Raw genomic sequence first — 9231 nt, 5'->3', positions numbered from 1 at the left:
CAGCCTCCCGAGCAGCTGGAACTAGAGGTGTGCACCACCACACCCGGCTAATTTTTTAATTTTTTTTTTTTTTTTGAGTTGGAGTCTCACTCTATTGCCCAGGCTGGAGGGCAGTGGCATGCTCATGGCCACTGCAGCCTCGATCTGCTGGGCTCAGGCAATCCTTCTGCTTCAACCTTCCAAGTAGCTGGAACCACAGACACGCACCACCACGCTTGGCTAATTTTTTGATTTATTGTAGAGGTCTCGCCAAGTTGCCCAGGCTGGTTTCGAACCCGTGAGCTCAGACAATCCTCTCACCTTGGCCTCCCAAAGTGCTGAGATTATAGGTGTGAGCCACCGTGCCCAGCCAAATTTTTAAATTTTTTTGGTAGAGACAAGTCTCACTGTGTTGCCTGGGCTGGTCTTGAACTCCTGGGCTCAAGCAATCCTCCTGCCTGAGCCTTCCAAAGTGCTGGGATGATAGGCATGAACCACTGCACCCAGCTAATTTTTTGAACTTTTTGCAGCGACATGGTCTTGCTATATTGCCTAGGCTGGTCTCAAACTCCTAGGCTCAAGTGATCCTCTCACCATGGCCTCCCAAAGTGCTGGAATGACAGGCGTGAGCCACTGCACCCGGCCCCACATACATGCTTGTGCACAGAACACTCTGGAAGTTTTCCAAGATACTGAGAGCCCTGCTGTGTCCCCCGATGTCCCATGCCCCGTCCTGTTGGTGTACTCCAGCCTGTGGTCACCACCCTGCTGAGACCTGGGCTGTGCTCCTGCTGGCTTTGGGGTCAGTGGAAGGCAGGGCCCCTCCAGGAGTCCCTTGGCTGGAGGCTGCGGGGCCCTCTGTTTCCTTCTCTGGAACGGGGCAGTGTTGCCACTGTCAGCGCCCAGGTACGGTCCAACCAGCCAGGTACCAGCCTTTGCCCAGGCGCTGGCCTTGGGAGGAGAAAGTCGCGGTGTCTGTGCGGGGCTGTCTCGGGAAGTGCAGGCGGGGATGCTGCGACCTCTGGAGGGGACCCCTGAGCTTCAGCTGTCAGGAGGCCGAGAAGACAGAGGGGCAGTCAACAGGCATGCCCAAACCAGCGGCCAGCAGTGGCCATGCTGGATGGCACCAGGTCAACAGGAATGACACCTGCCGAGGGGCGGGGAGCCTGGGCCAACCTGGGAGTCCTGACCCCAGCGGTCCCTGCTACACTCAGCATCGCCTGGGGACTCTTAGGCCAGTGTCCGCCCCCACCTGTCCCCTCGCCCAGTTTCCCAATGGGCAGTAGGCAGCTATGGAGGATGCTGACCAGGCACTCTGGGGCCCCCAGACAGCAGGACTGCTGTGACTGAGAGCCGGGGCACTAGGGCCACTCACCTCATGACAGGAGTCTGACCAGGTGGAGTTCCACATGTGGGGGCGGGGACTGAACAGGCAGACTTCTGTCCACAGAGCAACCCAGAGACACTGACACAAAGCTTTCGCCTCCGGACAGCTTGCATGTGTGTCCCAGCACAGGGAGTGTGATCAAGCTCTCGGAATAGCAGTGTCTTAGGCCGGGTACGGTGGCTCACGCCTGTCATCCCAGCACTTTGGGAGGCTGAGGCGAGAGGGTCGCCAGAGTCCAGAGATTCGAGACCAGCCTGGGCAACTTGACAAGACCTCATCTCCACAATAAATCAAAAAATTAGCCAGGTATGGTGGCGCATGTCTGTGGTTCCAGCTACTTGGAAGGCTGAGGTGGAAGGATCACCTAAGCCTAGCAGGTCGAGGCTACAGTGGCCATGAGCATATCACCTCACTCCAGCCTGGGTGACAGAGTAAGATTCCTACTCAAAAAAAAAAAAAAAAGCAATGTCTTTAAGGAGGAGATGGGGCTTGTTCCCATTCTCTGGGTATTGAGTTTATTTTATTTTATTTTGAGTTAGAATCTCACTTTTTAATTTACTGTAGAGACAAGGTCTCATCATGTTACCCAAGCCAGTCTTGAACCCATGGGCTCAGGTAATCTTCTCTTCACCTCCCAAAGTGCTGAGATTATAGGGATGAGCCACCATGCCTGGCATGGGTGTTGCATTTGAAACAGGGCCACTCCTTCAGACGCAAGGTCCCCAGATACAGGGAACCAGTTTTTTAAGCAGAAGCGAGCCGAGATAGGAACACGCTGTCCTCAGGCAGCCAGAGCGGCAGCTGTCGGGGTGGGTATCTCGCCCCGGGTCCCCACAATTGTGCCAGGGGCTGCCCGTGTGAAGGCAGGTCAGGGACCCTGAGTGGGAGGTGGGCAGTGGCGGGCTTGTCTCCTGCCCTCAGCCCGACACAGCTCTGAGCGCTTGATGTGGGATCCCAGGTCAAAGTCCCTGGGGCCACTTCCTGCAAGGATGAACCACCTCTTGTTCTCGGCCGATGCTGGACTGAACTAGAGTGTTCCCCCAGAATGGATGTCCACCTGGGACCTGTGAATGTGACCTTATTTGGAAACGGGGTTTTCACAGATGCAAGTAACTAAGTGAAGACAAAGTCATCTTAGAGCAGGGTAGGCCTTAAATCTGATATGGTTGGCGTCTGTGTAAGAAGAGGAGAGAGGCCGGGCTCGGTGGCTCAGCCTGTCATCCCAGCGCCTTGGGAGGCCGAGGTGAGTGGATGGCCTGAGCCCGCAGGTTCAAGAACCGCCCGGGCAACTTGGCGAGACCTCATCTCTACAATAAATCAAAAATGAGCTGGGCGTGGTAGCGCGCGCCTGTAGTTCCAGCTACTCGGAAGGCTGAGGCGGAACGATCGCCGGAGCCCAGCAGATCGAGGCTGAGGTGGCCGAGAGCGTGTCCCCGTGCTCCAGCCTGAGTGACAGAGTGAGACTCCGGCTCAGAAAAAAAAAAAAAGAGACACAGAGACAGACATGGGGACAAGGCCAGGGAACAGCACAGCCAGAGGCTGGAGCCATGTGCCCACTGGCCAAGGGACATCTGGGGCACCCAGAAATTAGAAGGTGGAATAGTCTCCTCCCCTGGAGTCTCCAGCAGGAGCACAGCCGGGTGGTCTCCTTTCTTGGTTTCAGGGTCATGGCCCCGGAAGTGTGGGACAACACATTCGTGTTGCTCTCAGCTAGCCAGTTCATGACACTTTGTGACGGCAGCCCCAGGACACACCAGAGGCACCCATTCTCATGTTCCCTGTAAAAGGAAAATACGTTTGATACTTCCCAGTGCTTTCATTACAGAAAATGCAGCCCCACCGGCACCTAATTTCATGCCAGACATCAATGAGGCATTGTTCAGCTTTCTTTTTCTTTGTTTTTCAAGTTGGAATCTCGCTCTGTTGCCCAGGCTGGAGCACAGTGTCACAATCAGGGCCACCGCAGTCTCGACCTTCTGTGCTCAGGCGATCCTTCTGTCTCAGCCACCTGAATAGCTGGACCCACAGGACGTACCACTACGCCTGGCTAATTTTTTGGCCTTTTTGTGGAGATGCGGGTCTCGCTATGTTGCCCGGGTGTGTGCAGGCTTCAGAGCCATGCTGCTGGAGCCTAGCTGCACGAGGTTCTGTGGGAGACAAAATTGACCCTCCTCAGTTTTGTTGTTAATGAATGACAGAGAGACTCAGAGATGGGTAGAGTGCAGCAGCTCTTTTTTTTTTTTTTTTTTTTTGGTGAGGGAGTCCCCTCTGTCGCCCAGGCTGGAGTGCAGTGGCACGCTCACCACCACTCCAGCGTCGACCTGCTTGGCTCTGGCGATCCTTCCGCCTCAGCCTTCCAAGTAGCCAGAACTGCAGGCATGCACTACTTGCCCGGCTAATTTTTTGATTTATTGTAGAGACGAGGTCTTGCTACGTTACCCAGGCTGGTTGCAAACCCACGGGCTCAGGCCATTCACTCCCCTCATCCTCCCAAAGTGCTGAGATGACAGGCTGAGCCACTGCGCCCAGACAGATCCGGCACTTTTATCCCTAAACCGCAGGTTCCTTTCCTGGTTCCTCATTGGCTGAGTACTGCGGAAGTTAACACTTGGCACATGTTGATTGGCTTACAGAATCACTTCATTTGCATGTCCTGTTTGCTGACTGGCTTACAGAATTACCATTCTGGCTGGATCCTGCCAAAAGTTTAAATATGAAGACCGCCAAAGTAAAAAAAAAAAAAAAAAAAAAAAGCCATGAAAAGGAGGCACAAAGAAGCAGGAAGTGCATCAGCAAGAGATAAGCACAAGGCATTTACACATCATCTTGAGAACCCAAGATAAGCTAAGCTCCAATTTGAAAAAAAAAATTTTTTTGAGTTGGAGTCTCACTCCGTCTCTCAGGCTGAAGTGTAGGGGCATGTTCATGGCCACCATAGCCTCGACTTGCTGGGCTCCAGCTATCCTTCTGCCTCAGCCTTCCAAGTAGCCAGAACTACAGGCGTGCACTACCATGCCCAGGTCATTTTTTATTTATTGTAGAGACGAGGTCTCACCAAGTTGTCTGGGCTGGTCTTGAACCCGCAGGCTCAGGCAATCCACTCACCTTGGCCTCCAAAGTGCTGGGATTACAGGCTGAGCCACCAAGCCCGGCCTTGAAAATATTTATTTTTTATTTGGGGGTTTTGTTTTTTTTTTAGTCGGTCTCACTCCATCGTTCAGACTGGAGTGCAGTGGCATGCTCATGGCCACCACAACCTCGATCTGCTGGGCTCAGGGATCCTTCTGCCTCAGCTTTCCAAGGAGTCGGAACTAAGGCGTGTGCCACCACACCAGACTAATTTTTTTATTTATTGTAGAAACGAGGTCATGCCAAATTGCCCAGGCTGGTCTTGAACCCCTGGGCTCAGGGAATCATCTCGCCTTGGCCTCCCAAAGTGCTGGGATGACAGGCTTGAACCACCACCCCTGGCCTCCAATCTGAAAATAAATCACCTTTCTTATTTTCCACAGTTCTTAGTCCTGTTACTGCTGGGGAATTCCAGACCCAGGGAGCCCATGGTCAGTAGTGCCCAGGTACGGTCCAGCCTGCTGGGTGCCACCCCTTTCCCTGAGTGCCAGCTGAGGAAATGCCAGGTCCAGTTGGAGAGGACTTGGTATGGTGCTGGAGGCCCAAGCCTGGCCCAGCGCTGGGCACTCACTCATTGCTCCCGCCAGCCAGTGAGGACGCTGAGCCTAGGCCAGTGTCTGGCTCTGCCCACACCCACCCTCATCTCCATTTTGCTAACGAGTGTTGGGCCACCTGACAGCGCTACTTCTGGGGATCCAAGCTGCCCTACGCCATTTGCAGGATCTGGAAGGCACTGCGCCCTGGCCGCCCAGTCTCCACCCGCCCGGCCACCCCTGCTGGCCCTAAGGTACCAGCTCAAGCATCACCTCCTCCTGGAAGCCTGCCGATGCTCCTCCTTTTGTGGCTGGGGATGGGCAAGAGGCAGGGGCGGGGACACATACAGTCACGTGAACAGAGACAAGGGTGCAGGCAGTGGTTCAGCAGTGGAGGGAAAGCAGGGGAGACACTGCAGCTGGGAGCGGGGCTAAGGAAGGGCTCCCAGAGGAGGTGACTGTCAGCGGGACTCGATGACAGGAGGAGGCTGATGAGAGAGCGCAGAGAGGACTTGGAGATCCCTCACGGCCCCCAGGAAGTTCCAAGTCATAAGAGCCCCCAGAGAGCAGGCAGGGGTATGGGCAACTACAGGTGTAGACGGATGGATGCTCTCGCCCCAGGCCTGGCCTGCTGTCTCCAGGCAGCGTCTGGGCTGCAGGGGACCCAGCTGGCCCTCCTGGCCTCTCTGAGGACCGCAGGACCTGCGTTGGGCTCACTGTGTAGGCCCTGGGGTTGCTGCTCCTGGCAGTACTGGGCCCGCGTGGGATGGACTTTCATTCTAAGCACAGGGCCCGCAAGGGCCAGGTGTCACCCAGGGACACAGCACAGGCTGAGCTGCTCCCAGGGAGCAGGATTAAGGTAGGGACCATGCCTGGGCTCTACCGTAAGCCCTTGAGTCCTCACTGTCTCCCCCATCAGACCCCTCCCGGTGGGGCCGGTGGGTGTCAGGGCACTGCCTCAGTGTGTTGTGGGCTGCATATGGCCCCCCAAATGACGTTCAAGTCCTTCCCCGGGTGTGCATGTGACATTGGGAAACAGTCTCTGCAGATAGGGTGATGTTAGGGTGAAGTCATCAGAGTGAGCACTGACCCAGTGACAGGTATCCTTGTAAAAGAGAAGACACAAGCCGGGCTCGGTGGCTCAGTCTATAATCCCACGCCTCAGGAGGCTGAGGTGAGTGGATTGCCTGAGCCCGTAGGTTCGAGACCCACCTGGGCCAGTTGGCGAGACCTCATCTCTACAATAAATAAAAAACTAGCCGGGCATGGTAGCGCGCCCCTGTAGTTCCAACTACTCGGAAGGCTGAGGTGGAAGGATCACCAGAGCCCAGCAGGTCGAGGCTGCGGTGGTCGGGAGCGGCCACTGCACTCCAGTCTGGGCGACAGAGTGAGACTCCAACTCAAAAAAAAAAAAAAAAAAAAAGAAGACACAGAGACACACGTAAGGGATGGCCATGGGAAGACGGGGCAGAGGTTAGAGCAGTGTGGCCACAAGCCAAGGATCACCTGAGCCCAGTAGGTCAAGGATATCGTGGCCACTGCACTCCAGCCTGAGCAACAGAGGAGACCCTGACTCAAAAAAAGAAAACCCCCAAACCAGAAATGAATCCCTTACAGTTCTGGCAGCCAGTAGGCAGAGATGGGGTGTCAGCAGGGCCAAGCTCCATCCCAAGGACTGGGGGGGCCCTTCCTAGAATCCTCTGCTTCTGGGAGTCCCAGGGGTTCCTTGGTGTGGCGGTGCATGCCTGTAGTTCCAGCTATTTGGAAGGATGAAGCGGAAGGATCGCCTGAGCCCAGCAGGTCGAGGCTGCGGTGGCCGTGAGTGGGCCACTGCATGCCACCCTGGGCAACAGAGTGAGACTCCGACACACACACACACACACACACACACACACACACACACACACACACAAAAGAGGACACACACCCTCTCCTAAAACACAGATGGTTGTCCACGGATCAGCTTGCCTGTGTGGGTTAGACCTCGGCCTCAAGCAGGTCACCTTTGAAATGGTTGTTTCTTTTGTTTGTAGAGATGTGTCTTGCTATGTTGTCCAGGTTGGTCTCAAACTCCCAGGTCAAAGTATCCTCCTGCCTCAGCCTCCCAAGTAGCTGGACTACAGGTGCACACTGTGGCCAGCTTGCCTCTGAGGCTTGTAACTGACCACATGTTCTTTTTTTTTTTTGAGTTGGAGTCTCACTCTGTCGCCCAGACTGGAGTGCAGTGGCCGCTCCCGGCCACCACAGCCTCAACCTGCTGGGCTCTGGAGATCCTTCCACCTCAGCCTTCCAAGTAGCTGGAACTACAGACGCACGCTACCATGCCCGGTTAATTTTTGATTTATTGTAGAGATGAGGTCTCGCCAAGTTGCCCGGGTGGGTCTCGAACCCGCGGGCTCAGGCAATCCACTAACCTCAGCCTCCCAAAGGCGCGGGACTACAGGCTGAGCCGGGCAACCACATGTTCTTAAGCCCTCAGTCAGCACCAGTCTTTAGATCAGGAATGTCCAACCTTTGGGCTTCTCAGGGCGGCACTGAGTAAAGAGGAATTGCCGTGGGCTACACATAAATTATATAATATAGTTAGTGCATGTACACCATAAGACCTTTTTTTTTTTTTTTTTTTTTGTCACTCTGTCGCCCAGACTGGAGTGCAGTGGCCGCTGCCGGCCACCGCAGCCTCGACCTGCTGGGCTCCAACAATCCTTCTGCCTCAGCCTTCCGAGTAGCCGGAATTACAGGCGCGCTACCACACCCGGCTAATTTTTTGATTTATTGTAGAGATGAGGTCTTACCAAGTTGCCCAGGCGCGTCTTGAACCCGCGGGCCCAGGCAATTCACTCACCTCGGCCTCCCAAAGCGTGGGATTACAGGTTGAGCCACCGAGCCCAGCCAAGACTTCTTTTTAAATTTATTTTTTAATTTTTGGGTGGGAGTCTCACTCTGTTGCCCAGGCTAGAGTGCAGTGTCACACTCATGGACACCTCAGCCTCAATCTGCTGGGCTTAGGCGATCCTTCCGCCTCAGCCTACTGAGTAGCTGGAACCACAGGCATGTGCTACCACGCCTGGCTAATTTTTCGATTTATTGTAGAGATGAGGTCTTGCCAAGTTGCCCAGGCTGGTCTCGAACCCGTGGGCTCAAGCAATCCTCTCACCTAAGCCTCCCAAAGTGCTGGGATTATAGGTGTGAGCCACTACACCTGGCAACTTCGTTTATTTTTTATGCTTTTATTATACAGTTTAGAAAAATGAGAATAATATCAAACTAGAGGGAAACTCGATCTTGTTGTCGTAAAACTAATCTATTCATGTCTGGTTCGATGGACATGGTCTCAATCCTTAGTGAGTTCTCAAAGTGCTCATCAAGAAACAGTTGTTCGAATTTTGTCATGTGCTTCCTAACAGAAAACATTTGCTCACAAATGGACGCACTACCAAAAAGTGATGTCATGAATAAGTTGTGATTGTGAACTTCAAAAACAGAACTATGAACGGGGGTCCTGAAGAAAATAAACACTAAAAACACATGCTGTCAAAGATTTCACGGGACAGCATCTCTAGGTGTCCTGGGCTGCCCATGGGCCACGGGTTGGACATGCCTGCTTTCCATGGTTTCAAACTTTGCCCCATGACAAACTGCATAGGAGTAATTCGCTAAAAAATTAATTAGAAATTGTTTCAAAGGTGACTCCGGCCACTGCCAAGGCCATTGCAGCTGCCATTTCCTTGGTAAGCTATGGTGTGGCCATGTTTTCTAGCTTCCGCCCTCTCCCCTGCCTCGGGGAGGTGAATCTCCTCTAATTTACTTTTAAAATAAACTATGTTTTCTAATCTTAAAAAAAAAAAAAGTAACCTTTCTGAAAAAAATGTACAGCCACTAAGACCCAGAAGGCACTGCAGCCTAGGAACCCACTGCAGAGTCCCAGCCTGGGGGAAGCCAGGTCCCAATCAACGGGATGTCTTCCTACAAGACACCCCTACAAATTGTGATGCGGAGGGGCCAAGGCGGGCCCGACCCCCACCCCAGCCTGGAGGGAGAACACGGGGAGGGGGAAGAGAGCGGGGGTCTCCCCTCCCAGACCCCACCCCGCCCCCTCCCCCGCAGTCCCGGGCTGCTCAGGGCCCGAGCAAAGGACCCCGCGCTCCTGTCTTTCCTCCAGGTCGGGCAGGGTCTCCCCGAGCCAGGCCCAGGGGACCCGGG

The sequence above is a fragment of the Carlito syrichta genome, unplaced genomic scaffold (genome assembly GCF_000164805.1).
Source record: "Carlito syrichta isolate Samal-C Ts95f unplaced genomic scaffold, Tarsius_syrichta-2.0.1 Scaffold154673, whole genome shotgun sequence".
NCBI lineage: Eukaryota > Metazoa > Chordata > Mammalia > Primates > Tarsiidae > Carlito > Carlito syrichta.
Note: the sequence above shows the minus strand (reverse complement) of the source record.